This window comes from Phyllobates terribilis, unplaced genomic scaffold (genome assembly GCF_046119375.1).
Source record: "Phyllobates terribilis strain yellow unplaced genomic scaffold, ASM4611937v1 Scaffold_4__5_contigs__length_816908805, whole genome shotgun sequence".
Classification (NCBI taxonomy): Eukaryota; Metazoa; Chordata; class Amphibia; order Anura; family Dendrobatidae; genus Phyllobates; species Phyllobates terribilis.
Genome location: NW_027362764.1, coordinates 680378854 through 680405679, shown reverse-complemented (window position 1 = coordinate 680405679; position 26826 = coordinate 680378854). Strand labels below are relative to the sequence as shown.

Genomic DNA, 26826 nt, shown 5'->3' with positions numbered 1-26826 from the left:
CATCCCCGGGTTCACTAAGATGGCAGCTCCTATGCAGGACCTCCTGATCGGACAGTCTAAGTCCCGAAGTCAAAAGCCACCCTTCAAGTGGGATAAACCGGAAGAGGAGTCCTTCCGCCAGCTAAAGATGGCCCTCACGGGGGATGAGATCCTGGCCTACCCTGATTACGGCCAGCCTTTCATTCTCCACACAGATGCCAGTAATGTGGGACTGGGAGCCGTACTGTCCCAAAACCAACAGGGCAGAGAACGGGTGATCGCATACGCCAGTCGGAAGCTGAGGCCCACCGAGAGGAACCCGGAGAATTACAGCTCCTTCAAGCTAGATTTCTTGGCGGTGGTGTGGGCCGTGACGGAACGCTTCAAGCATTACCTGGCCTCTGCAAAGTTCACCGTGTACACGGACAACAACCCGTTGACACACCTGGACAATGCAAGACTGGGTGCCCTGGAACAGCGGTGGATGGCCCGTCTCTCCAACTATGACTTCGTGATCAAGTACCGGGCAGGCAAAACCAACGCCAACGCGGACGCCCTATCAAGAATGCCTCACTTACCTGAAGGTGACGAAGACCCAGAAGAGCTGGAGGAGGTAGAACTCCCCGCGTTTCACCGGTATGGAGCCGCTCAACACTCTCACCGCGTGAATGAGGACTATCTAACAACTGTGATGATGAATCCCCTACCTCACCACAGCTGGGCCGAGACCCAAGATAGTGACCCTGCAGTCCGCCTGGTGAAAGATCTGCTGACCCGGCAAGACACCCGCCTAGATCCAGATGCCCCAGAGGAAGCCAAGCAGCTAAGGAAGGAGAAGAGCAAGCTGTTCCTCTACGAAGGCAAGTTGTGCAGAAGGATTGTCAACCACCGGACGCACGAGCTGACCTGGCAAGTCGTGGTCCCAAGGCGAGATGCAGCTATGGTCCTGGGGGCTTTCCATGACAGAGCGGGACACTTCGGTTGGAAGAAACTGGAGTTCCTACTAAGAGGAAGGTTCTTTTGGGTCGGCATGAGAGGAGCTGTAGAAAAATGGTGCAGAGACTGTGGCCCTTGTCACCTGAGGAGGAAGGACCGCACCAGCCAGAAGACACCCTTGAGGCCCATCGTCACCACGCAGCCTCTTGAGCTGGTAGCTCTGGACCATGTCAAATTGGCTCCCAGCCGGTCAGGATACATCTATGCCCTGACAATCGTGGACCACTATTCCCGTTTTCTAGTGGTGGTCCCGGTAAAGGACTTGACAGCCCAAACAGCAGCCAGAGCCTTCCAGCAATACTTCTGCCATCCACACGGGTATCCGGAACAGGTCCTGACAGACCAGGGTCCAGCGTTCGAGGCTGAAATCTTCCAGGAGTTCTGCAACCTCTATGGCTGTAAGAAAATTCGGACAATGCCTTACCATCCACAAACCAACGGGATGTGTGAGAAGATGAACAATATAGTCATTGATCTCCTGAAGACGTTGCCCCTGGAGGAACGCAGCCTGTGGCCAGAAAAACTGCCGGACCTGATAGACCTATACAACAATATCCCGGTGAATGCTACCAACTGCACCCCGGCTTACCTGATGCGAGCCAGACCGGGTAAGCTGCCCGTAGACCTGGAGATGGGAGTCCTAATACCTGAGGACACCTCCCCGGATGCGGACTGGGATACGGAAAGGCAACTGCAGTACAAGAAGGTACAGGAGAGTGTGGAGAAGAGCCTGGCCCAGGTGAGAGAGAAGCAAGAAAGACTCTTCAATCAACACGCCTCTGCTGGTCCCCTAGAACCTGGTGAGCAAGTCCTAAAGCGAAAAAGAAGGCTACATAAGTTGGACGACCAGTGGGAAAGGGAACCCTACACCGTACTGCAGTCTGACCACGACAACCCAAAGGTGTGCGTAATCACCAAGGACGGAGGAGAAACCACTAGTGTCGTCTCCAGAGACCACCTCAAAAGGTGCCCCGAGCAACTCCGTAGTGCAGAAGAGGATCAGAGTGACCTTGAACCCGCAGAGGACAAGGAAGAAATGATCAGCACCATTCTCGGAGAGTTCCCTCAGTCCTGGACTCGCATAAATGATGCCATAGTGGTACCCGTCCTGCATTTCCTGCAACCGGCCCAGCAACAACCAACACCAGAGCCGGAAGGTGAAGAGGAGCCAGCAGTTCCAGAGGCAGAAGAGCCTGTACCAGCAGCCCAGGAGAGTCAACCCTCTGCTGACAGTGAGCCTGCCATGCCTGCGGTAAGCCAAAGAACCCGCAGACAGCTGCCTGCCCTACCTGTACACCCAGTTGGTAGCTGTACCCCTAACGCTAGTGGGGAAAGCCAGGTTGGTCCACCACCAGACAGTGGGTTAAGGAGGTCAACCAGGAGCACAAAGGGGCAGATACCCGCTCGCTGGAGAATCTAGAGTGTACTAAGATTGTAAATAACCCTGTTGCCAAATGTTGAAATGTTTGCCAAGTTACCTGCATGTTTATTAATAGTGTGTTTCAGTTTCTTGCAGCTACCGTAAGGACTCACAGGTTATGGACTTTTTATAACCGGGACCTTGTATGGACTGCATTCTGAGCCTAACCCAGGAATGAACTAAGACTGTGAAGGACTTGGGGTAGGACAGACCCCCACCTGGTTAAGGCTCCCGTTGTATTGGTGATATGAACACCCGGTCACAGGCCACACTGTGACCTTAAGAACTCAATTTGTGCGTCGTCTGTCTATTAATGTTTTATTGTTATGCATATTGTCTTGTGTATTGTTTAGTCCCGGAGTACTAAATTTCACTAGGGGGGAATGTGTCACCCTGGCCTGGATGCCACAAAATGTATTAAAGCTGTGTCTGAGAGCAAGGGGGAGGTTCTCTGGTCAGGGGAACATTAGCATGCAATGCCTCCTGTCTCAGGCCAGTAGGGGGAGCAGGCTGCCCCTATAAAAGCTGGTGCTGGGGGCAGGGTTAGAGAGAACTGGATTGCCTGTCTCAGCTCTGAGACGTGTCCCAGAGTGGAGCAGGGACAGAAAGTTGATTGCACCTAAGAGGAAGTGTGGCAGGAGGAGAGCCACAAGCCAGAGACAAGAGGCAAAGAGAGTCTGTCTTGGCAGAGAAAAGACTTAATTTTACCAGACTTTGGTGTCTGAGGCTGGAAGGATTCCACATCCCCCAGCAGAGAACCAGTCCGCAAGGGACTGTACATTCCTTGGCCGAAGAAGCCTGGAGGCCCTGCCACAACTGAAGAGACCAGTAAAGCCGTACAAGGCTGGGAGCAGAAAGGAACCCACGTCGCAGGCCATACAGGCGAGAATACACGGAAAGCTCGGAAACGTGGGCTGTTACCCTATCAGGAGGAGATAGCCAGAAGGAGCGCAGAAAGCACGGTAGGCCTACACCCTCACCCTGACCAGGGCCAATTTCCCCATTGCTCTCAGACGTCCAGGTCCCCTCCTAGCCGGGACTGTTTATGGGTCAGTTTACCTGTTGTAGTAAAGACCCTGGACTGCAACTTGTTGTCTGTGTGCTCCTTGCTCCTCCCGCACTATCAGCACTGGGATTCTCACTACCATCACTCCCACCATCCATTATACTGCCCTGGGGCCGCACTCTTCCCGCGGGGAGTCACACTACCCTAGCTGCACACCTCATCAGCCCCAGCGGTCTGCATGCAGCAGCGATTCCTAATAACCGCAATCCACGGGTGGCGTAGTCGGACATTATTAGCAGAACGTAGCAGACTACCATTGGCCTGACCACCCTGAGCCACGGAACCGGGTCGCCACTACTACCCCCATCGTCTCCCTATTGCCCGGAACCGAGTGCCCCACGGCCCAGGGGGCGAGTCATATGCATCAGACTCTCCTGCCTGTTTTATGATTTCAGGGCCCTATCAGGAATCACCTCCCCCTCCCCAATTCCTTCTGCACCTTCCTTGCCTTCCTTGCACTGAGGTTAGCTCTTTGGCAGCCGTCTAGCTTGGTTACACAAGCTTCTTTGCAGAGATACATGTTACTTCTGCTGGCCCTCGCTAGGCGGCCGGCATCCAAAACCTTCCCTGGGCACCTGCTGAAAGCCTGGCCCCTTCACGGCCCAGGGTGCTTTTAACGCCATCATTTCCACACGGCGAGCTGCGGAGTCAATAAGCACTCCTAGCCGTGACAAGGAGCTCGGTGTCAGGCCTGCGTGAAGGCGGCGGGGTAGCATACTTAGCTGCCAACTGGCTCAGAGGCCTTGGGGCTTCCATCATCTAAGTTACTTAAGGTCGGTGTCCGGCAAGGCGGCGTTCCATGCTAGCCGAGCTGGGCAGTAGGGCAAAACGTCATCAAAATGGTCTACAGCACCCGGTGTTCCCAGGAGGTCTCCCATCCAAGTACTGTCTGAGCCGAGCCCTGCTTTGCTCCCGAGATCAGACGAGATCGGGCGTATCCAAGGTGGTATGGCCAGTAGACACTGCTCGATCCATCGCTCTGCCAGCCTTTCTGAGGATCGCTTGGTGGCGAGCAATCTGGCCGTGACGGAGCAGGCTCCGAAGGGTCCATGCAAAGGCTGTGTCGTCCCTACAGGTGTGGTTTGTTTAGCAGTGATTCACCCGCCGCATCAGGTGTCTTCAAAAATGTCTCGGCGCACGGTCTCCTGCAGGCTAAACCCTTCATCGCGGTAATGTGACAGAAAGAGCAAGCTGGACCCGTACCTTGGGGGTGGAGCGAGACGTCCAGTGGTAAATGAAGGAAGAGGGTGAGATGGTTGCCAGTGACTTTGAGCTGCTCCTCAGGGGGGAGGGTCGTGTTGCCTGCAAAGGTCTTCTGCTTGGGGTTACCGGTGGTTGCCTCCAGCCACGCGGGAGACGCTGGTCCTAGTATTAAAAGTAAAGAAGCAACAATGCTGGAGGCCCACGGTGATCAGAAGGATGCTGGTATTTTGCAGAGATGAAATAGCGCAAGAGAGAAAGCAAATGAAAAAAAGAAAAGAGAATGAATGTGTGCACTTGTGAAAGGGAATGGAAAAAAGGCATAGAAGAGAGTGCCCCCTGCTGGTGGAAGGAAGGAAAAAGCAAAAGCCTATAGCACCTGGTATTCCCAGGCGGTCTCCCATCTAAGTACTAACCAGGCCCAGCCCTGCTTAGCTTCTGATATCAGACGAGATCGGGTATGTTCAGGGTGGTGTGGCCACAGCCTGAGACAGGTCTCTCACTTGCTCCTTTTCTACTTTGACGTCTGGCAGCCAGCTGCCCTTTCCAGTGTTCAGCAAGACCAGGTCCTTTTGTGCTTTCCCTTCTCTTCAATTTTTTTGCTGGCTTCCTTAAAAGGTCTTGTAGACACAACGCCCCACTCAGAGCCGCTGAGCTCACTGATCGGCTGCAGCGCTGTCGACGGAACGTCAGCTTCACGGCCAATGCCACAGGCCGGGAGCAGAGGCGAGACTCACCGATAGACACGGGTAGGGTGAGCAGAGCGCGGTTAGTTGCTTTCTAATAGCCTGCAGCCAGGGATTAACTTTTAATGAAAGGGAACAATCCCTTTGACTGTCTGCAGCGCGCCACACCTAGGAAGCGCACTCTCACACACAAGCCAGCATGCACACGTGCTGACACGTGACAACACCCCCTATCTGCCCCTACAACCTCTCCGTCACCATGCGTCAGACTCTCCTGCCTGTTTTATGATTTCAGGGCCCTAGCAGGAATCTCCCTCCCCTCCCCAATTCCTTCCGCACCTTCCTTGCCTTCCTTGCACTGAGGTTAGCTCTTTGTCAGCCGTCTGGCTTGGTTACACAAGCTTCTTTGCAGAGAAACATGTTACTTCTGCAGGCTCTCGCTAGGCGGCCGGCATCCAAAACCTTCCCTTGGCACCTGCTGAAAGCCTGGCCCCTTCACAGCCCCGGGCGCTTTTAACGCCATCATTTCCACACGGCGAGCTGCGGAGTCAATAAGCACTCCTAGCCGTGACAAGGAACTCGGTGTCAGGCCTGCGTGAAGGGCGGCGGGGTAGCGTACTTAGCTGCCAACTGGCTCAGAGGCCTTGGGGCTTCCATCATCTAAGTTACTTAAGGTCGGTGTCCGGCAAGGCGCCGTTCCATGCTAGCCGAGCTGGGCAGTAGGGCAAAATGTTATCAAAATGGTCTACAGCACCCGGTGTTCCCAGGAGGTCTCCCATCCAAGTACTGTCTGAGCCCAGCCCTGCTTTGCTTCCGAGATCAGACGAGATCGGGCATATCCAAGCTGGTAAGGCCAGTAGACGCTGCTTGATCCATCGCCCGGCCAGCCTTTCTCAGGATCGCTTGGTGGCGAGCAATCTGGCCGTGACGGGGCGGGCTCCGAAGGGTCCATGCAAAGTCTGTGCCGTCCCTACAGGTGTGGTTTGTTTAGCAGTGATTCACCCGCCGCATCAGGTGTCTTCAAAAATGTTTCGGCGCAGGGTCTCCTGCAGGCTAAACCCTTCATCACGGTAATGTGACAGAAAGAGCAAGCTGGACCCGTAACTTTGGGGCGGAGCGAGACATCCAGGGGTGAATGAAGGAAGAGGGTGAGATGGTTGCCAGTGACTTTGAGCTGCTCTTCAGGGGGGAGGGTCGTGTTGCCTGCAAAGGTCTTCTGCTTGGGGTTACCGGTGGTTGCCTCCAGCCACGCGGGAGACGCTGGTCCTGGTGAAAAGGAGCCTAGTATTAAAAGTAAAGAAGCAACAATGCTGGAGGCCCACGGTGATCAGAAGAATGCTGGTATTTTGCAGAGATGAAATAGCGCAAGAGAGAAAGCAAATGAAAAAAAGAAAAGAGAATGAATGTGTGCACTTGTGAAAGGGAATGGAAAAAAGGCATAGAAGAGAGTGCCCCCTGCTGGTGGAAGGAAGGAAAAAGCAAAAGCCTACAACACCTGGCATTCCCAGGCGGTCTCTGTTAAATGGTTAATTATGGAAATTCATTTGGAATGTTAATCGATAATCATTTTTCTGAGTTCTATGCCTCAGCCATCGTGTCTAGTTGACATGCGCTATTTGTGTGTGTATTTTTGGTTCACTACCATATGTAGAACAGGTGTCCATACGACTGGCTATAAAAGCCCATGGTACAGAAAGGGGGGCTCTCTTGCTCTGCCCACCCCACAAGACACAGAATCTTCATGCTGAGAAGCAGATGACATGTAGGCCTGGACACATGCTGGACAAAGACATGATTTACCAGCCAGGATCCAAGGAAAGATGGGTGAATCTCAACAATTAAGCTAATTATGGACAAATGGACAATTACTTTATAACTAATTATTGTATGTACCTGCTGCAATCTGATTCTTTTTAATGGACAATCCAAGAATAAATAGATACATTTTTTTATAAGAATATCATGATATTGATACTTTGAGAAGTCCTCAGTAGAAAAAAATAATACAGGAAGAGTATTATTTTACAATGGTGATCCAGCCAGTCCTGTTTTTTTTTTTTTAAATTAAGTAAGTGAATTTCTTCCGTGAACAAGGGGGAAGTCCTGACGAGCTGAACAGCTGTTGTTCACGTGTCAGTAAATTCACTAGTTTGTCACGAGAAGCAGAAAGGACCTACAGACTGAGGAAAGACAGGAAGCAGAGGTACTAACAAGGAACAGAATCACACAGGAAAAGAATCAGACGAACTGAAGACAGGACGTGCTGATAAAGAGAAGCCAAGGAATCTTAAGGTAAGCAAAATATGGATATAATTTCTTGTTTTGCTAAACAAAGTAATATTAATTTCAAAGTTAATGTAGGAGATGACATAGAAGTTTTGTGGCTCAGTTTATACAAAGAATGTGAATTGCAGAATTTACAGTTAACTTCTAAATTGGTAAATAGAGACAAACAGAAATTGAGAAATATTCTACATTTGGTAGATTTTTTTCATAGTCTTGTGTTAGAGATTTCTAAGCAGGAAAATAGTGTAGAAGTGTCAGACGGTGATACTGATTCTGACTGTAATGTGGAAAATGAACAAGAAGTAAGACACGTGTCTGTAACTGAAGGTGACCTTGGGTCTGACCAAGAGACGGACAAACAGAAACCTGACATGGGAGGAGACATGACTGACATACGAGAAACCGACATACTAGGTGATGTGGGAGGAGACGTGAGTGACGTAGGAGGAACGGACGTACAAGAGCCACTAAAAATATCAGAGAATTCTGGAATTACCCAGGCTCAACTCCAAATTAAAATGAGGAAAAATTAGCTGAAATTATACAAAATCATGCCAAAATATGATGTCAAAATCCATGCCTGTAGAAATTCATAGACATTTGAGAGCTTCTCTGATAAGTTTGATTTATCCAATGAGGAGAGGAATCAATTATTTAAAATATGGATTCCTGTGACATTGTCCAGACGTTTACATTTAATGCCCTGTGAAAATGACTCTCCTAATGGATGGGAAAATGATTCGGACAGATTAAGATATTTGATTTATTGTGTCAGAAAGGATTTTCCCAACATAGAAGATCTGCAGAAACTAAGGATTGGTAGGAAGGAATGTACATATACATTCATGTTCATATTTGAACGGTTGTACAAAGCTCTCATCAAAAATGGAAAAGTACAACATATGATAACAACTTTTGTACAAAAATTCAAATTCCTAAATTCAGTTTCCCAAGTTATGGCATCACAAAAAAATTCATTATTTGAATGTGCGCAAATGCTGGATTTTTTTAGAAAACATGAGAATCGTGAAAAGAAAATAAATCAAGCTAAATTTATAAAACCAGGAAAGGTAAAATCTTACCAAAAGCCAATATCAAACTCTCCTAGACTGAGTCATCCCCATAGTGAACTCTATCAAATACGCAGAAGATTTCATATATGTTATAAGCCATATCAGCCAGTGCAAAGATCCATCTCTCCACAGAATGAGTTAATTCTCAATCAGAACTGTGATTCTCTAAAAAGGAAAATGGCTGAAACTGATGGACAGAGACAGGTGAGACGACCAACTCACAGTGACGTCATGGAATGTGGACAGAAGAACAGGCAGTTCTCTGAGGTTTTGAAGGATAGAAAAATGTCTTTCCTAAATAGGGCGTTCCTGGAGATATTTGAGAGAGACAGAAGATTTGGTTTAGGGAGTGGCTAAGGAAAAACTGTAATTACAATGTTGTATCAAAATGTAATACAATATCTCAATATTTATTTATAATCTTATACAGTAAAATTGTAGTTACATAGTTTCTAATAGTTCATATATATATATATATATATATATATATATACTTGTCTAAGTAGAGATTGCGTATAATTGTATTTATATATACGTTTATAAAATATATATATATATATTAATTAATAAATTAGAACTTCATATATATAAATTTAAGTAGCAATATTTTGAATTACATTAGAACCAACCAATATATGTATAAGATATTTAAATAATTCTGTTTCTGTATGAATTTGATATTTAATTTTATTTTCTTATATTTCCTTAGAGTTTTCATTCCAAAGCAGGATTTGATCAAAGAACTCTAAAATGGATTTATTTCTTTATTCACACAGGAAGTGAAAAAATTGCATGATTTTATGTGTATAACATTTTAAAATAATAACAATATATCTAGTTGAACTATAATATATATGTAATACTTATTAATTCTTTTGTGTTGCTAATATTTTCTGTGCATGAAGTGTTCGTGCAAATTAAAGTAGCTTTACAGCATGACGTGTGACAGCTGCGGCCTTTGAACTTTGAGCTAATAGTATAGGATCCCACTCATTCTATTTTCAACTGATGTAACTTAAGACCGGACAGCCAGTGAAAAAAGAATCTAAGACAAGAGTTTTTTCAAGTGTCTGAAATTCCAGTGACTTACTCTCATATTATATAATATCTACTTGGGGAATGTTCAAAGAAATATAAAGATATTCAATTGATATGGCAATGCGCATTAATAAATTGGGATACAACAATTTTGAGTTAAATATATATATATATATATATATATATATATATATATATAAAACTTCATATGTGGAATGTTTGAGTTGAACAGATCTGTGAATGTCAGAGTGAAGGTGACAGATGAGTAAATCAGCAGCTGCTAAGTGTGATTGATGTGACAGAGGCCTCGTATGTTTGTATGTTTGAAAAAATAAAAATGTTTCTTTATGTGAAGGTACAAAAATATATTTAATTCTGAGGAAATTATAATACATAATTAGGTATTATCTACATATATATATTTCTATATTTCTTTAATAATTATTATTTCTTGATTTAACTAATAGTGGATAAGGGCAACCACACATCAAAATGGTTTACAAAGCAAATTTATATTTAGAATAATTTTCCACATGATAATATTCTTGAATAACTATAATATTATTTTTAATGGTTACCTAAATAGGTACACACCTCTCTTTAGTCAAATCTATGCTATTCATCGATATGAAATTTATGCACAATATTTCTAGAAGAATAATTATTTTTAATTTGGTTCTGATATATACATAAATTTTATAAAATAATATTTTTGGTATAAAGGGGGAAAATGTGCTTTTGATCCTGATTACATAATCACTTTTGATCAATACTTATTTTCCACACATTTTAATAAAGTAGAAATAATAATAAGATACTATGGTATAATTAAGAAGGGTATTGCATGCAAAGTTGCATAATTTAATATTTTTTGGTGGTACAAGGTTATGACAAATATGAAATCATCCAGATAATGGAGATATAAGGGTATTTTTTATGGAGAATATAATTACTCTGCATTTGTCATTAAAATTTAAAGGCCTTATTTTTATTTTTATTCTTATTTTTACTCTTAATTTTATTTTTCATTTTTAAAATTTTATTCTTACTTTATACTTCTTATTTTTCTATTTTTTCATTTTTTAATTCTCATTTGATTTTATTTGAGTTCAATATCTCAATTGAGAAAACACATTAATATTTAATAAAGTAATGTCTAATACTAGAGTATTGCTTCATTAAATATATATTGCTAAGGAAAAAAACGTTTACATTTTCTGAGTAAACACAACAATTCATTCATTCATTTATTCATTCATTCATTCCTACATTCATATATTTATTCATTTTGGTTTAGGAGTATACATTCTTTGATATTATTGGTTTAATAAAGATATAAAAACTTGTTTTTTCAAAATACACTGACACCTATGGGTTGGAAAAGGTAATTACACCTATGACATAAAAATGTTCTATCATATGGAGAACTTGATTGATAATGAATTATTATCTATTATTGTTTATTATTCCAAACATAATTTATTTTAATATTTTGATAATAATTAGATGGATATTACTGATTGCTATGGTACGCTGTGATATTATAGGTTAGGAAAAACTGCCAGATTTGGTATCAGATTAGGGAATGAAGACTTCAATCAAGACATCGCAATTATGAATTCTATCTTAATAAAGACTTTTAATTTTTATAAATCAAAGAGATTCTCAAAAGTTACAAGAAGAAGCAACTGATATCCGGACGTCTCAGAAGGTAACAGGTGTGAATGCTGAGTGTTATAATAGACTGTGTCCATTACATACAATACAATTCACACCACTGATCACCAGGTCGGCAGAGGACGATGATCCTATATGTACTGTTTTATGTTCAAGTTTCATCACGTTCCAGTGATTTCTTATCACCTGCAACGCTTCAATGAAAGCTGGTGAACAGGTAATACCTGGCATATGTGTCCTGTATATAAAGGACTCAGTACTGGTTATGGTGCTATATAAAGCAGGGAAGTGTTAAGTTAACCCTTGCTTTACTGACCAAAGACGTCACATCTGTTACCAAAAGTGACACGAGACCAGTGCGGACACACGGAAGATTCCAAAGACGATCCAACGTAAGTCCAGGTGACACTGCACACATATTAAAGCTACATTTCATCCATGGACTTTGTTTTCTTATCAACTGACACACATGATCTTTCTAATAAAGAGTACAGTTTATGGACTGAACAATAATGAACACAATTATGGACTGTACAATATCTACATGCTGTAATTTATTTCAAAGGAGTTTTCATCTAAAGACTGTGTTATAAAAGAACCAAGAAGAAGACGAGACGACGACCCGATTACATCAGATGATGACGATTGAACCCGCGATTGCTTCAATTTAGATATAGGGAAGTATAATTATACATATTAAATTAATATTAGTCACGGCTTACCATAACATGAATTCACATCATTATATAGCAATAATCCGATATTGATACTATTATTACTATTATTATTATTATGGAAATTTAATGATATTGCCAAGGAAGAAGGAAAGAAAAAATGACCGATGAATGTATCTTCTTTTGAGAAATTTCAGTTAAAGTCCTTTTATTCTCAAAAAAGGGGGAAATGTTAAATTGTTAATTCTGGAAATTCATTTGGAATGTTAATCAATAATTATTTTTCTGAGTTCTATGCCTCAGCCATCGTGTCTAGTTGACATGCGCTATTTGTGTGTGTATTTTTGGTTCACTACCATATGTAGAACAGGTGTCCATACGACTGGCTATAAATGCCCATGGTACAGAAAGGGGGGGCTCTCTTGCTCTGCCTACCCCACAAGACACAGAATCTTCATGCTGAGAAGCAGATGACATGTAGGCCTGGACACATGCTGGACAAAGACATGATTTACCAGCCAGGATCCAAGGAAAGATAGGTGAATCTCAACAATTAAGCTAATTATGGACAAATGGACAATTACTTTCTAACTAATTATTGTATGTACCTGCTGCAATCTGATTCTTTTTAATGGACAATCCAAGAATAAATAGATACATTTTTTTATAAGAATATCGTGATATTGATACTTTGAGAACTCCTCAGTAGATAAAAATAATACAGGAAGAGTATCATTTCACAGTCTCCCATCCAATTACTAACCAGGCCCAACCCTGCTTAGCATCCGAGATGAGATGAGATCGGGCGTGTTCAGGGTGGTGTGGCCATAGACAGAGACAAGCCTCTCACTTGCTGCTTTTCTACTTTGACGTCTGGCTGCCGGCTGCCCTTTCCAGTGCTCAGCAAGACCAGGTCCTTTTGTGCTTTCCCTTCTCTTCAATTTTTTTGCTCGCTTCCTTAAAAGGTCTTGTAGACACAACGCCCCACTCAGAGCCGCTGAGCTCACTGATCGGCTGCAGCGCTGTCGACGGAACGTCAGCTTCACGGCCAATGCCACAGGCCGGGAGGAGAGGCGAGACTCACCGGTAGACCCGGGTAGGGTGAGTAGAACGCGGTTAGTTGCTTTCTAATAGCCTGCAGCCGGGGATTAACTTTTAATGAAAGGGAACAATCCCTTTGACTGTCTGCAGCGCGCCACACCTAGGAAGCGCACTCTCACACACAAGCCAGCATGCACACGTGCTCGCACGTGACAACACCCCCTATCTGCCCCTACAACCTCTCCGTCACCATGCGTCAGACTCTCCTGCCTGTTTTATGATTTCAGGGCCCTAGCAGGAATCACCCCCCCCTCCCCAATTCCTTCCGCACCTTCCTTGCCTTCCTTGCACTGAGGTTAGCTCTTTGTCAGCCGTCTGGCTTGGTTACACAAGCTTCTTTGCAGAGAAACATGTTACTTCTGCTGGCCCTCGCTAGGCGGCCGGCATCCAAAACCTTACCTGGGCACCTGCTGAAAGCCTGGCCCCTTCACGGCCCCGGGTGCTTTTAACGCCATCATTTCCACACGGCGAGCTGCGGAGTCAATAAGCACTCCTAGCCGTGGCAAGGAGCTCGGTGTCAGGCCTGCGTGAAGGGCGGCGGGGTAGCGTACTTAGCTGCCAACTGGCTCAGAGGCCTTGGGGCTTCCATCATCTAAGTTACTTAAGGTCGGTGTCCGGCAAGGCGCCGTTCCATGCTAGCCGAGCTGGGCAGTAGGGCAAAACGTCATCAAAATGGTCTACAGAACCCGGTGTTCCCAGGAGGCATCACATCCAAGTACTGTCCGAGCCCAGCCCTGCTTTGCTTCCGAGATCAGACGAGATCAGGCGCATCCAAGGTGGTATGGCCAGTAGACGCTGCTCGATCCATCGCCCGGCCAGCCTTTCTCAGGATCGCTTGGTGGCGAGCAATCTGGCCGTGAAGGGGCGGGCTCCGAAGGGTCCAAGCAAAGGCTGTGCCGTCCCTACAGGTGTGGTTTGTTTAGCAGTGATTCACCCGCCACATCAGGTGTCTTCAAAAATGGCTCGGCGCAGGGTCTCCTGCAGGCTAAACCCTTCATCGCGGTAATGTGACAGAAAGAGCAAGCTGGACACGTAACTTGGGGGCGGAGCGAGACGTCCAGGGGTGAATGAAGGAAGAGGGTGAGATGGTTGCCAGTGACTTTGAGCTGCTCTTCAGGGGGGAGGGTCGTGTTGCCTGCAAAGGTCTTCTGCTTGGAGTTACCGGTTGTTGCCTCCAGCCACACGGGAGACGCTGGTCCTGGTGAAAAGGAGCCTAGATTAAAAGTTAAGAAGCAACAATGCTGGAGGCCCACGGTGATCAGAAGGATGCTGGTATTTTGCAGAGATGAAATAGCGCAAGAGAGAAAGCAAATGAAAAAAAGAAAAGAGAATGAATGTGTGCACTTGTGAAAGGGAATGGAAAAAAGGCATAGAAGAGAGTGCCCCCTGCTGGTGGAAGGAAGGAAAAAGCAAAAGCCTACAGCACCTGGCATTCCCAGGTGGTCTCCCATCCAAGTACTAACCAGGCCTGACTCTGCTTAGCTTCCAAGATCAGACAAGATTGGGCATGTTCAGGGTGGTGTGGCCGTAGGTGGAGACAAGCCTCTCTCTCTTGCTGCTTTTCTACTTTGAAGTCTGGCTGCCGGCTGCTCTTTCCAGTGCTCAGCAAGACCAGGTCCTTTTGTGCTTTCCCTTCTCTTCAATATTTTTGCTGGCTTCCTTAAAAGGTCTTGAAGACAGAACGCCACACTCAGAGCCGCTGAGCTCACTGATCGGCTGCAGCGCTGTCGACGGAACGTCATCTTCACGGCCAATGCCACAGGCCGGGAGCAGAGGCGAGACTCACCGGTAGACCCGGGTAGGGTGAGTAGAGTGCGGTTAGTTGCTTTCTAATAGCCTGCAGCCGGGGATTAACTTTTAATGAAAGGGAACAATCCCTTTGACTGTCTGCAGCGCGCAACACCTAAGAAGCGCACTCTCACACACAAGCCAGCATGCACACGTGCTCGCACGTGACAACACCCCCTATCTGCCCCTACAACCTCTCCGTCACCATGCGTCAGACTCTCCTGCCTGTTTTATGATTTCAGGGCCCTAGCAGGAATCACCCCCCCCTCCCCAATTCCTTCCGCACCTTCCTTGCCTTCCTTGCACTGAGGTTAGCTCTTTGTCAGCCGTCTGGCTTGGTTACACAAGCTTCTTTGCAGAGAAACATGTTACTTCTGTTGGCCCTCGCTAGGCGGCCGGCATCCAAAACCTTACCTGGGCACCTGCTGAAAGCCTGGCCCCTTCACGGCCCCGGGTGCTTTTAACGCCATCATTTCCACACGGCGAGCTGCGGAGTCAATAAGCACTCCTAGCCGTGGCAAGGAGCTCGGTGTCAGGCCTGCGTGAAGGGCGGCGGGGTAGCGTACTTAGCTGCCAACTGGCTCAGAGACCTTGGGGCTTCCATCATCTAAGTGTTATGTTCTGCTACCAGAGCTAAGGAAAGAGAGGAGATCTGTCCCTACGATAGAACTCAGCTGAATCCCTACGATGTAACAGGGAACCTGATCCTGCGATCAGACCTGCTAAAGTCCTAAGCTAGTCTGTATGAAGACCTATAGATGTGGGGGAGGAATCCCTACAAGTACTAAGGACTGGGAGGAATATGGGACACCTCCTAACAGAAATAGTAGCAGACAGACGAACAAACAAAATATATAGAACATAGAGGTCAGTAGACCAAGCAAACTAACAGAGCAAGACACAGAGCACAGGCTAGCTAGAAAGTAGATATACAATGAAGTCCAGCAAAGCCAGAAGGGCGGAGCAGGATTAAATAGGCCAACAAGGTCATGTGACCAGCAAAGGAAAAAAAACCTAACAGCAAGGTTCTAACACTAAGTTACTTAAGGTCGGTGTCCGGCAAGGCGCCATTCCATGCTAGCTGAGCTGGGCAGAAGGGCAAAACGTCATCAAAATGGTCTACAGCACCCAGTGTTCCCAGGAGGTCTCCCATCCAAGTTCTGTCTGAGCCCAGCCCTGCTTTGGTTCCGAGATCAGATGAGATCGGGCGTATCCAAGGTGGTATGGCAAGTAGACGCTGCTCGATCCATCGCCTGGCCAGCCTTTCTCAGGATCGCTTGGTGGCGAGCAATCTGGCCGTGACGGGGCGGGCTCCGAAGGGTCCATGCAAAGGCTGTGCCATCCCTACAGGTGTGGTTTGTTTAGCAGTGATTCACCCGCCGCATCAGGTGTCTTCAAAAATGTCTCGGCCAAGGATCTCCTGCAGGCTAAACCCTTCATCGCGGTAAAGTGACAGAAAGAGCAAGCTGGACCCGTAACTTGGGGGCGGAGCGAGACGTCCAGGGGTGAATGAAGGAAGAGGGTGAGATGGTTGCCAGTGACTTTGAGCTGCTCTTCAGGGGGAGGGTCGTGTTGCCTGCAAAGGTCTTCTGCTTGGGGTTACCGGTGGTTGCCTCCAGCCACGCGGGAGACGCTGGTCCTGGTGAAAAGGAGCCTAGTATTAAAAGTAAAGAAGCAACAATGCTGGAGGCCCACGGTGATCAGAAGGATGCTGGTATTTTGCAGAGATGAAATAGCGCAAGAGAGAAAGCAAATGAAAAAAAGAAAAGAGAATGAATGTGTGCACTTGTGAAAGGGAATGGATAAAAGGCATAGAAGAGAGTGCCCCCTGCTGGTGGAAGGAAGGAAAAAGGAAAAGCCTACAGCACCTGGTATTCCCAGGCGGTCTCCCATCCAAGTACTAACCTGGCCCAACCCTGCATATCTTCCAATATCAGACGACATTGGGCTTGTTCAGGGTGGTGTGGGCATAGGCAGAGACAAGCCTCTCAATTGCTGCTTTTCTACTTTAAAGTCTTGCTACCGGCTGCCCTTTCCAGTGCTCAGCAAGAACTGGTCCTTTTGTGCTTTCCCTTCTCTTCAATTTTTTTGCTGGCTTCCTTAAAAGGTCTTGTAGACAGAAGGCCCCACTCAGAGCCGCTGAGCTCACTGATTGGCTGCAGCGCTGTCGATGGAACGTCGGCTTCACGGCCAATGCCACAGGCCGGGAGCAGAGGCGAGACTCACCGGTAGACCCGGGTAGGGTGAGTGGAGCGCGGTTAGTTGCTTTCTAATAGCCTGCAGTCGGGGATTAACTTTTAATGAAAGGGAACAATCCCTTTGACTGTCTGCAGCGCGCCACACCTAGGAAGCGCACGCTCACACACAAGCCAGCATGCACACGTGCTCGCACGTGACAACACCCCCTATCTGCCCCTACAACCTCTCCGTCACCATGCGTCAGACTCTCCTGCCTGTTTTATGATTTCAGGGCCCTAGCAGGAATCACCACCCTCCCTCCCCAATTCCTTCCGCACCTTCCTTGCCTTCCTTGCACTGAGGTTAGCTCTTTGTCAGCCGTCTGGCTTGGTTACACAAGCTTCTTTGCAGAGAAACATGTTACTTCTGCTAGCCCTCGCTAGGCGGCCGGCATCCAAAACCTTCCCTGGGCACCTGCTGAAAGCATGGCCCCTTCACGGCCCCGGGTGCTTTTAACGCCATCATTTCCACACGGCGAGCTGCGGAGTCAATAAGCACTCCTAGCCGTGGCAAGGAGCTCGGTGTCAGGCCTGCGTGAAGGCGGCGGGGTAGCGTACTTAGCTGCCAACTGGCTCAGAGGCCTTGGGGCTTCCATCATCTAAGTTACTTAAGGTCGGTGTCCGGCAAGGAGCCGTTCCATGCTAGCTGAGCTGGGCAGTAGGGCAAAACGTCATCAAAATGGTCTACAGCACCCGGTGTTCCCAGGAGGTATCCCATCCAAGTACTGTTCGAGCCCAGCCCTGCTTTGCTTCCGAGATCAGACGAGATCAGGCGCATCCAAGGTGGTATGGCCAGTAGACGCTGCTCGATCCATCGCCCGGCCAGCCTTTCTCAGGATCGCTTTGTTATGATCTGCTACAGAGACTAAGGAAAGAAAGGAGATCTATCCCTACAATAGAACTAAGCTAGATCCCTACGATGTAACGGGGAACCTGATCCTGCGATCAGACCCGCTAAAGTCCTCGGCTAGTCTGAACGCAGACCTATAGATGTGAGGGAGGGATCCCTACAAGATCTAGGGACTAGGAAAAGTTGGACACCTCCTAGCAGAAATAGTAGCAGTCAAAGACAAACACACAACAAAAAGGCATAGGGGTCAGAAGACCTAGCAAAACTAACAGAGAATGGCAACAGTGCAACAAGCTAGCTCAACAGTAGTAAATACAAATGAAGTCCAGCAAAACCAGGTGTGTGGAGCCGGATTAAATAGGCAAAATGGTCATGTGACCAGCAAACTAAAAAAAACCTAACAGGAGAGTTGTAACAGTACCCCCTCTTCTAAGACGATCCTCCGGATCCCCTAGGCCCAGGCTTACCAGGAAACCTCCGGTGAAACGCTCGGACAAGTCTGGGGGCAGAAACATAATCCGCTCTCACCCATGAGTTATCCTCAGGTCCGAAACCCTTCCAAGCGACGAGATACTGCAAACTCCCTCTATACCGTCTAGAATTTAGGATGCGGGAAATTTCATATTCCCCGTCCTCCACCACCGGAGGAACAGTGGCAGAGGCGTCACCATCCGACACATCAGCTTTTTTCAACAGAGAAACATGAAACACCGGATTAATCCTCCAGGACGTAGGAACCTCCAGCCTAACAGCAGATTGGTTAACTATCTGAAGTACCTTAAAGGGCCCTACGAACTTGGGACCCAATTTTTTAGAAGGAATCCTCAATCGCAGATTCTTAGAGGACAACCAAACCATGTCACCAACCGCAAACAAAATCTCTTGCCGTTTCCTATCAAAGTACCTCTTAGATTTTTTGTTAGCCTCCTGAAGATTACCACGCACATCCGTCCAAACTCTCTCCAAATCACCGGAAAAACTCTCCTCCTCAGGCACAGCCGAAACCAATTTGGAAAATGACCCAAAAGACGGATGTCTCCCAGAACAACAAAAAAAAGGCGAACACCCAGCAGAAGAGGATGTATGGTTGTTAAGAGCAAATTCAGCAAGTGGCAGAAACTCAGACCACCCCTCTTGATTGTCTGCCCCAAAACAACGCAAGAACTGCTCAACATCCTGGTTCTTCCTTTCTGTCTGGCCATTAGACTCAGGATGATATCCGGATGAAAACGACAAATGAACTCCCAACCTGTCACAAAAGGCACGCCAAAAACGAGCCACGAACTGAGGTCCCCTATCAAAAATAATGTCAGTAGGAACACCATGTAGTCTGACAATCTCCTTGACAAAGGCCTTAGCGAGTGTCTTAGCGCAAGGCAGTTTGATGAAGGGAACCAAGTGACACATCTTGCTAAAACGGTCCACGACCACCCAGATGACCGTGAAACCTTCAGAGGGAGGAAGGTCAGTAATAAAGTCCATAGCCAGATGTGTCCAAGGTGCACTAGAAACCTCAGGAGGGCAAAGCAACCCCGCAGCAGGAGCATGCGAAGACTTGGATCTTGCACACACAGTACATTGACGCACCCACTTAATGACTTCCTTCTGCCATCCAGGCCACCAAAAACTGCGACCCACAAGTCTCTTGGTCTCAGAAATTCCTGGATGACCTGCCAACCGAGACTCATGACACTCAACAAACAAATCTCTCCTAAAGGTCCTAGGCACAAACAACCTTCCATGGGGAGTGTTAGATGGGGCATTCTCCTGTGCTTTAAGAATCTCATCCTCCAAAACGGAGTCCAAAGCAGCAATCACAACACCTTCTTGTAAAATGGTCTCCTCTTCCTCCTCAACACCGACCATGGGAGAAAAGCTGTGAGACAAAGCATCCGCTTTAACATTCTTGGTACCCGGGATGTAAGTAACGGAAAAATTAAACCGCGAGAAAAAAAGTGCCCACCTAGCCTGACGGGCATTCAAGCGCTTGGCAGCATCAAGATAGATCAGATTTTTGTGATCAGTGAAAACCTGAATGGGAAATTCAGCACCTTCCAAGAGATGACGCCAGTGTTTAAATGCGAGTTTAATCGCCAGCAATTCCCGATTATCAATATCGTAATTAAGTTCAGTCTCGGAAAATTTTTTTGAAAAAAAGGCACAGGGATGTACTCCATCCTTGTTTTCCTGAGACAATACCGCACCAACCCCCACCGAAGAAGCATCAACCTCAACCAAAAACGGCTTAGTCACATCAGGCTGCATAAGGATGGGAGCAGAGGTGAACCTCTCCTTTAGAAACACAAAAGCTTCAATAGCCTCAGAAGTCCACTGAACCACATTAGCACCTTTCCTGGTGAGATCGGTCAGCGGTTTGACAATAATAGAAAACTTTTTTATGAATTTTCTGTAATAATTGGCAAAACCCAAAAACCTCTGTATCGATTTCAAATCAATAGGCCTAGGCCATTCCTGCACAGCTTGAACTTTAACCGGGTCCATCTCAAAACCTTCACTGGAGATAATGTAGCCCAAAAAACTAATTCTCTGTACAGCGAACTCACATTTCTCCAGCTTAGCAAAAAGCGAATTGTCCATTAATAACTGTAATACCTCACGTACGCTCCGCCAATGAGACTCCAGATCCGACGAATAAATCAAAATGTCATCCAAATACACAACCACATTTTTGCCGATTAAAGGTCTAAGGATATCATTAATAAGATTCTGAAAAAATGCTGGAGCATTGGTGAGACCAAAAGGCATAACCAGATTCTCAAAATGACCCACAGGAGTGTTAAAAGCAGTCTTCCATTCATCACCCTCCTTCATGCGCAACAAATTGTATGCCCCCCGGAGATCAATTTTAGAGAACCACTTGGCCCCCACTAACTGGTTAAATAAATCAGGAATCAATGGCAGTAGGTAAGGATTGCGTACAGTAATTTTATTAATCTCACGAAAGTCCAGACAAGGACGTAAACCGCCATCTTTTTTTTTTACAAAAAAAAATCCAACAGCTACAGGAGACTTGGAAGGCCTAATGTGACCGGCGGCCAAGCTTGTCTGTATGTATTCTTCCAAAGCCTTTCTTTCAGGAATAGTAAGATTAAATAAACGACTTTTAGGAAGAGTCGCGCCAGGGACAAATTCAATGGTACAATCATAGTCTCTATGGGGAGGCAAAACCTGCGACTCCTCCTCAGAAAAAACTCTCCAAAAATCCTGAATAGGTACAGGCAATTCCCCTCTATCCGCAGCAGCAATGCACCCGTTACAACACTTGTCATAACACTTAGGGCTCCAGGACTTAATTTTATTGGTAGACCAATCCAGTACAGGATTGTGCAATTTTAACCAGGGTAACCCCAATATTACTGGAGAAGGCAAATTATCCAATACCACCAAATCCAAATTCTCTTGATGAATACCATTAATAGTGAGGGGCAATTCACAGACCTTGTGAGTAACACTCTTCAAGGGAGAGCCATCGACAGAAACCACAGCAATAGGGGATGACAAAGTTTTAGGTTCTAATCTAAGTTTTTCCAAGAATCCCCCATCAATCACATTCAGAGTAGATCCACAATCCACAAATACCCGAAACTCAATTAATTCATCCTGAGCAGCAGTAGTGGCAGATAGGAATACTCCCTTAGAATTTAAACAGGCAATACGAGCATGACTGACCATTTTTTTTTCTTTCTTCTTACGAAGCACACAGCTCTTAATAAAATGACCCGAATTTCCGCAATAGAAACACAAGCCTTCAGAAAGTCGGCGGTCTTTTTCCTGAGAGCGGGGTGCCATCGGCTCTCCATTGTCAGCACAGAACCTCTCAGGACTCGAAGCTGACATAGCAGAGGATTTGCTCTCATTAACCCTTTCACGCAGTCTCCTGTCCACCCGTATAGCTAATTGCATTGCCTCCTGCAAGTTTCCAGGTGTGGGATAAGCAATCAGTAAATCCTTTACCCTTTCACATAGCCCTGCAAGAAACAAGCTTTTCAGAGCAGAATCGTTCCATCCCACCTGGGCAGACCACCGACGGAAGTGAGAACAATATTTTTCCACATTACCTGATCCCTGCCTCAAACGTCTTAATTCAGACTCAGCAGATGAGACACGATCAGGATCATCGTACAACAAACCCAAAGCAGAAAAAAAACTATCCACTGATCTAAAGCACGGATCACTAGGTTGGAGAGAGAAGGCCCATCCCTGAAGATCTTTGCGCAAAAGTGACATTATGATCCCTATGCGCTGTGATTCATCACCAGAGGATCCGGGTCTCAAACGAAAATATAATAGACAAGCATTTTTAAAAGAAAAAAAATCTTGTTGTTTGCCAAAAAATAGATCAGGCAGACGTACCTTAGGCTCCACAAAATGCGCTCCAGAACAGCTACTCACGTGTTGTTGGAGCTTGGTCACCTCCAGAGAGAGTCCCTGCAAGCGTTGAGCCAAATCTTGCACCGAGAGCATGATGGAAAACTGGAGGTCTTTTCTTAGAGAAATTTTTTTTTTTTTATGGCTGGAATTACTGTTATGATCTGCTACAGAGACTAAGGAAAGAAAGGAGATCTATCCCTACAATAGAACTAAACTTGATCCCTACGACGTAACGGGGAACCTGATCCTGCGATCAGACCCGCTAAAGTCCTCGGCTAGTCTGAACGCAGACCTATAGATGTGAGGGAGGGATCCCTACAAGATCTAGGGACTGGGAAAAGTTGGACACCTCCTAGCAGAAATAGTAGCAGTCAAAGACAAACACACAACAAAAAGGCATAGGGGTCAGAAGACCTAGCAAAACTAACAGAGAACGGCAACAGAGCAACAAGCTAGCTCAACAGTAGTAAATACAAATGAAGTCCAGCAAAGCCAGGAGGGCGGAGCCGGATAAAATAGGCAAAATGGTCATGTGACCAGCAAAATAAAAAAAACCTAACAGGAGAGTTGTAACACGCTTGGTGGCGAGCAATCTGGCCGTGACGGGGCGGGCTCCGAAGGGTCCATGCAAAGGCTATGCCATCCCTACAGGTGTGGTTTGTTTTGCAGTGATTCACCCGCCGCATCAGGTGTCTTCAAAAATGTCTCGGCGCAGGGTCTCCTGCAGGCTAAACCCTTCATCGCGGTAATGTGACAGAAAGAGCAAGCTGGACCCGTAACTTGGGGGCGGAGCGAGACGTCCAGGGGTGAATGAAGGAAGAGGATGAGATGGTTGCCAGTGACTTTGAGCTGCTCTTCAGGGGGGAGGGTCGTGTTGCCTGCAAAGGTCTTCTGCTTGGGGATACCGGTGGTTGCCTCCAGCCACGCGGGAGATGCTGGTCCTGGTGAAAAGCAGCCTAGTATTAAAAGTAAAGAAGCAACAATGCTGGAGGCCCACGGTGATCAGAAGGATGCTGGTATTTTGCAGAGATGAAATAGCGCAAGAGAGAAAGCAAATGAAAAAAAGAAAAGAGAATGAATGTGTGCACTTGTGAAAGGGAATAGAAAAAAGACACAGAAGAGAGTGCGACCTGCTGGTGGAAGGAAAGAAAAAGCAAAAGCCTACAACACCTGGTATTCCCAGGCGGTCTCCCATCCAAGTACTAACCAGGCCCAACCCTGCTTAGCTTCTGAGATCGGGCGCGTTCAGGGTGGTGTGGCCGTAGGCACAGACAAGCCTCTCACTTGCTGCTTTTCTACTTTGAAGTCTGGCTGCCGGCTGCCGGCTGCCCTTTCCAGTGTTCAGCAAGACCAGGTCCTTTTGTGCTTTCCCTTCTCTTCAATTTTTTTGCTGGTTTCCTTAAAAGGTCTTGTAGACAGAACGCCCCACTGAGAGCCGCTGAGTTCACTGATCGGCTGCAGCGCTGTCGACGGAACGTCAGCTTCACGGCCAATGCCACAGGCCGGGAGCAGAGGCGAGACTCACCAGTAGACCCGGGTAGGTTGAGTATAGCGTGGTTAGTTGCTTTCTAATAGCCTGCAGCCGGGGATTAACTGTTAATGAAAGGGAACAATCCCTTTGACTGTCTGCAGCGCGCCACACCTAGGAAGCGCACTCTCACACACAAGCCAGCATGCACACGTGCTCGCACGTGACAACACCCCCTATCTGCCCCTACAACCTCTCTGTCACCATGCGTCAGACTCTCCTGCCTGTTTTATGATTTCAGGGCCCTAGCAGGAATCACAACCCCCCCTCCCCAATTCCTTCCTCACCTTCCTTGCCTTCCTTGCACTGAGGTTAGCTCTTTGTCAGCCGTCTGGCTTGGTTACACAAGCTTCTTTGCAGAGAAACATGTTACTTCTGCTGGCCCTCGCTAGGCGGCCGGCATCCAAAACCTTCCCTGGGCACCTGCTGAAAGCCTGGCCCCTTCACGGCCCCGGGTGCTTTTAACGCCATCATTTCCACACGGCGAGCTGCGGAGTCAATAAGCACTCCTAGCCGTGGCAAGGAGCTCGGTGTCAGGCCTGCGTGAAGGCGGCGGGGTAGCGTACTTAGCTGCCAACTGGCTCAGAGGCCTTGGGGCTTCCATCATCTAAGTTACTTAAGGTCGGTGTCCGGCAAGGCGCCGTTCCATGCTAGCCAAGCTGGGCAGTAGGGCAAAACGTCATCAAAATAGTCTACAGCACCCGGTGTTCACACGAGGTCTCCCATCCAAGTACTGTCCGAGCCCAGCCCTGCATCCGAGATCAGACGAGACCGGGCGTATCCAAGGTGGTATGGCCAGTAGACGCTGCTTGATCCATCGCCCGGCCAGCCTTTCTCAGGATCGCTTGTTGGCGAGCAATCTGGCCGTGACGGGGCAGGCTCCGAAGGGTCCATGCAAAGGCTGTGCCGTCCATACAGGTGTGGTTTGTTTAGCAGTGATTCACCCGCCGCATCAGGTGTTTTCAAAAATGTCTCGGCGCAGGGTCTCCAGCAGGCTAAACCCTTCATCGCGTTAATGTGACAGAAAGAGCAAGCTGGACCCGTAACTTGGGGGCTGAGCGAGACGTCCAGAGGTGAATGAATTAAGAGGGTGAGATGGTTGCCAGTGACTTTGAGCTGCTCTTCAGTGGGGAGGGTCGTGTTGCCTGCAAAGGTCTTCTGCTTGGGGTTACCGGTGGTTGCCTCCAGCCACGCGGGAGACGCTGGTCCTGGTGAAAAGGAGCCTAGTATTAAAAGTAAATAAGCAACAATGCTGGAGGCCCACGGTGATCAGAAGGATGCTGGTATTTTGCAGAGATGAAATAGCGCAAGAGAGAAAGCAAATGAAAAAAAGAAAAGAGAATGAATGTGTGCACTTTTGAAACGGAATGGAAAAAAGGCATAGAAGAGAGTGCCCCCTGCTGGTGGAAGGAAAGAAAAAGCAAAAGCCTAGAGCACCTGGCATTCCCAGGCAGTCTCCCATCCAAGTACTAACCAGGCCCAACCCTGCTTAGCTTCCAAGATTAGACAAGGTCGGGCGTGTACAGAGTGGTTTGGCCGTAGGCACACACAAGCCTCTCACTTGCTGCTTTTCTACTTTGAAGGCGCAGACAAGCCTCTCACTTGCTGCTTTTCTACTTTGAAGGCACAGACAAGCCTCTCACTTGCTGCTTTTCTACTTTGAAGTCTGGCTGCCGGCTGCCCCTTCCAGGGCTCAGCAAGACCAGGTCTTTTTGTGCTTTCCCTTCTCTTCAATTTTTTTGCTGGCTTCCTTAAAAGGTCTTGTAGACAGAAGGCCCCACTCAGAGCCGCTGAGCTCACTGATCGGCTGCAGCGCTGTCGACGGAATGTCAGCTTCACAGCCAATGCCACAGGCCGGGAGCAGAGGCGAGATTAACCGGTAGACCTGGGTAGGGTAAGTAGAGCGCGGTTAGTTGCTTTCTAATAGCCTGCAGCCGGGGATTAACTTTTAATGAAAGGGAACAATCCCTTTGACTGTCTGCAGCGCGCCACACCTAGGAAGCGCACTCTCACACACAAGCCAGCATGCACACGTGCTCGCACGTGACAAAACCCCCTATCTGCCCCTACAACCTCTATGTCACCATGCGTCAGACTCTCCTGCCTGTTTTATGATTTCAGGGCCCTAGTAGGAATCACCCCCCCCCTCCCCAATTCCTTCTGCACCTTCCTTGCCTTCCTTGCACTGAGGTTAGCTCTTTGTCAGCCGTCTGGCTTGGTTACACAAGCTTCTTTGCAGAGAAACATGTTACTTCTGCTGGCCCTCGCTAGGCGGCCGGCATCCAAAACCTTCCCTGGGCACCTGCTGAAAGCCTGGCCCCTTCACGGCCCCGGGTGCTTTTAACGCCATCATTTCCGCACGGCGAGCTGTGGAGTCAATAAGCACTCCTAGCCGTGGCAAGGAGCTCGGTGTCAGGCCTGCGTGAAGGCGGCGGGGTAGCGTACTTAGCTGCCAACTGGCTCAGAGGCCTTGGGGCTTCCATCATCTAAGTTACTTAATGTCGGTGTCCGGCAAGGCGCCGTTCCATGCTAGCCGAGCTGGGCAGTAGGGCAAAATGTCATCAAAATGGTCTACAGCACCCGGTGTTCCCAGGATGTCTCCCATCCAAGTACTGTTTGAGCCCAGCCCTGCTTTGCTTCCAAGATCAGATGAGATAAGGTGTATCCAAGGTGGTATGGCCAGTAGAAGCTGCTTGATCCATCGCCCGGCCAGCCTTTCTCAGGATCGCTTGGTGGCGAGCAATCTGGCCGTGACGGGGCGGGCTCTGAAGGGTCCATGCAAAGTCTGTGCCGTCCCTACAGGTGTGGTTTGTTTAGCAGTGATTCACCCGCCGC

The 26826-nt window shown here is 47.4% G+C and overlaps 12 pseudogenes; all 12 read right to left on the bottom strand.

The window, feature by feature from the left end:
• Nucleotides 1-4302: 4302 nt before the first annotated feature.
• LOC141268855 (5S ribosomal RNA) lies at nucleotides 4303-4422 on the bottom strand (annotated as a pseudogene).
• A 606-nt stretch (nucleotides 4423-5028) lies between these two features.
• Nucleotides 5029-5147, bottom strand: LOC141267305 (5S ribosomal RNA; annotated as a pseudogene).
• A 942-nt stretch (nucleotides 5148-6089) lies between these two features.
• On the bottom strand, nucleotides 6090-6209 carry LOC141269043 (5S ribosomal RNA; annotated as a pseudogene).
• A 7661-nt stretch (nucleotides 6210-13870) lies between these two features.
• On the bottom strand, nucleotides 13871-13990 carry LOC141269540 (5S ribosomal RNA; annotated as a pseudogene).
• Nucleotides 13991-14610: 620 nt separating this feature from the next.
• On the bottom strand, nucleotides 14611-14729 carry LOC141267862 (5S ribosomal RNA; annotated as a pseudogene).
• A 1371-nt stretch (nucleotides 14730-16100) lies between these two features.
• Nucleotides 16101-16220, bottom strand: LOC141269286 (5S ribosomal RNA; annotated as a pseudogene).
• Nucleotides 16221-16840: 620 nt separating this feature from the next.
• Nucleotides 16841-16959, bottom strand: LOC141269361 (5S ribosomal RNA; annotated as a pseudogene).
• A 943-nt stretch (nucleotides 16960-17902) lies between these two features.
• On the bottom strand, nucleotides 17903-18022 carry LOC141267449 (5S ribosomal RNA; annotated as a pseudogene).
• A 5599-nt stretch (nucleotides 18023-23621) lies between these two features.
• On the bottom strand, nucleotides 23622-23730 carry LOC141267846 (5S ribosomal RNA; annotated as a pseudogene).
• A 950-nt stretch (nucleotides 23731-24680) lies between these two features.
• Nucleotides 24681-24795, bottom strand: LOC141270245 (5S ribosomal RNA; annotated as a pseudogene).
• Nucleotides 24796-25416: 621 nt separating this feature from the next.
• On the bottom strand, nucleotides 25417-25535 carry LOC141269372 (5S ribosomal RNA; annotated as a pseudogene).
• Nucleotides 25536-26559: 1024 nt separating this feature from the next.
• LOC141269858 (5S ribosomal RNA) lies at nucleotides 26560-26679 on the bottom strand (annotated as a pseudogene).
• Nucleotides 26680-26826: the final 147 nt, after the last annotated feature.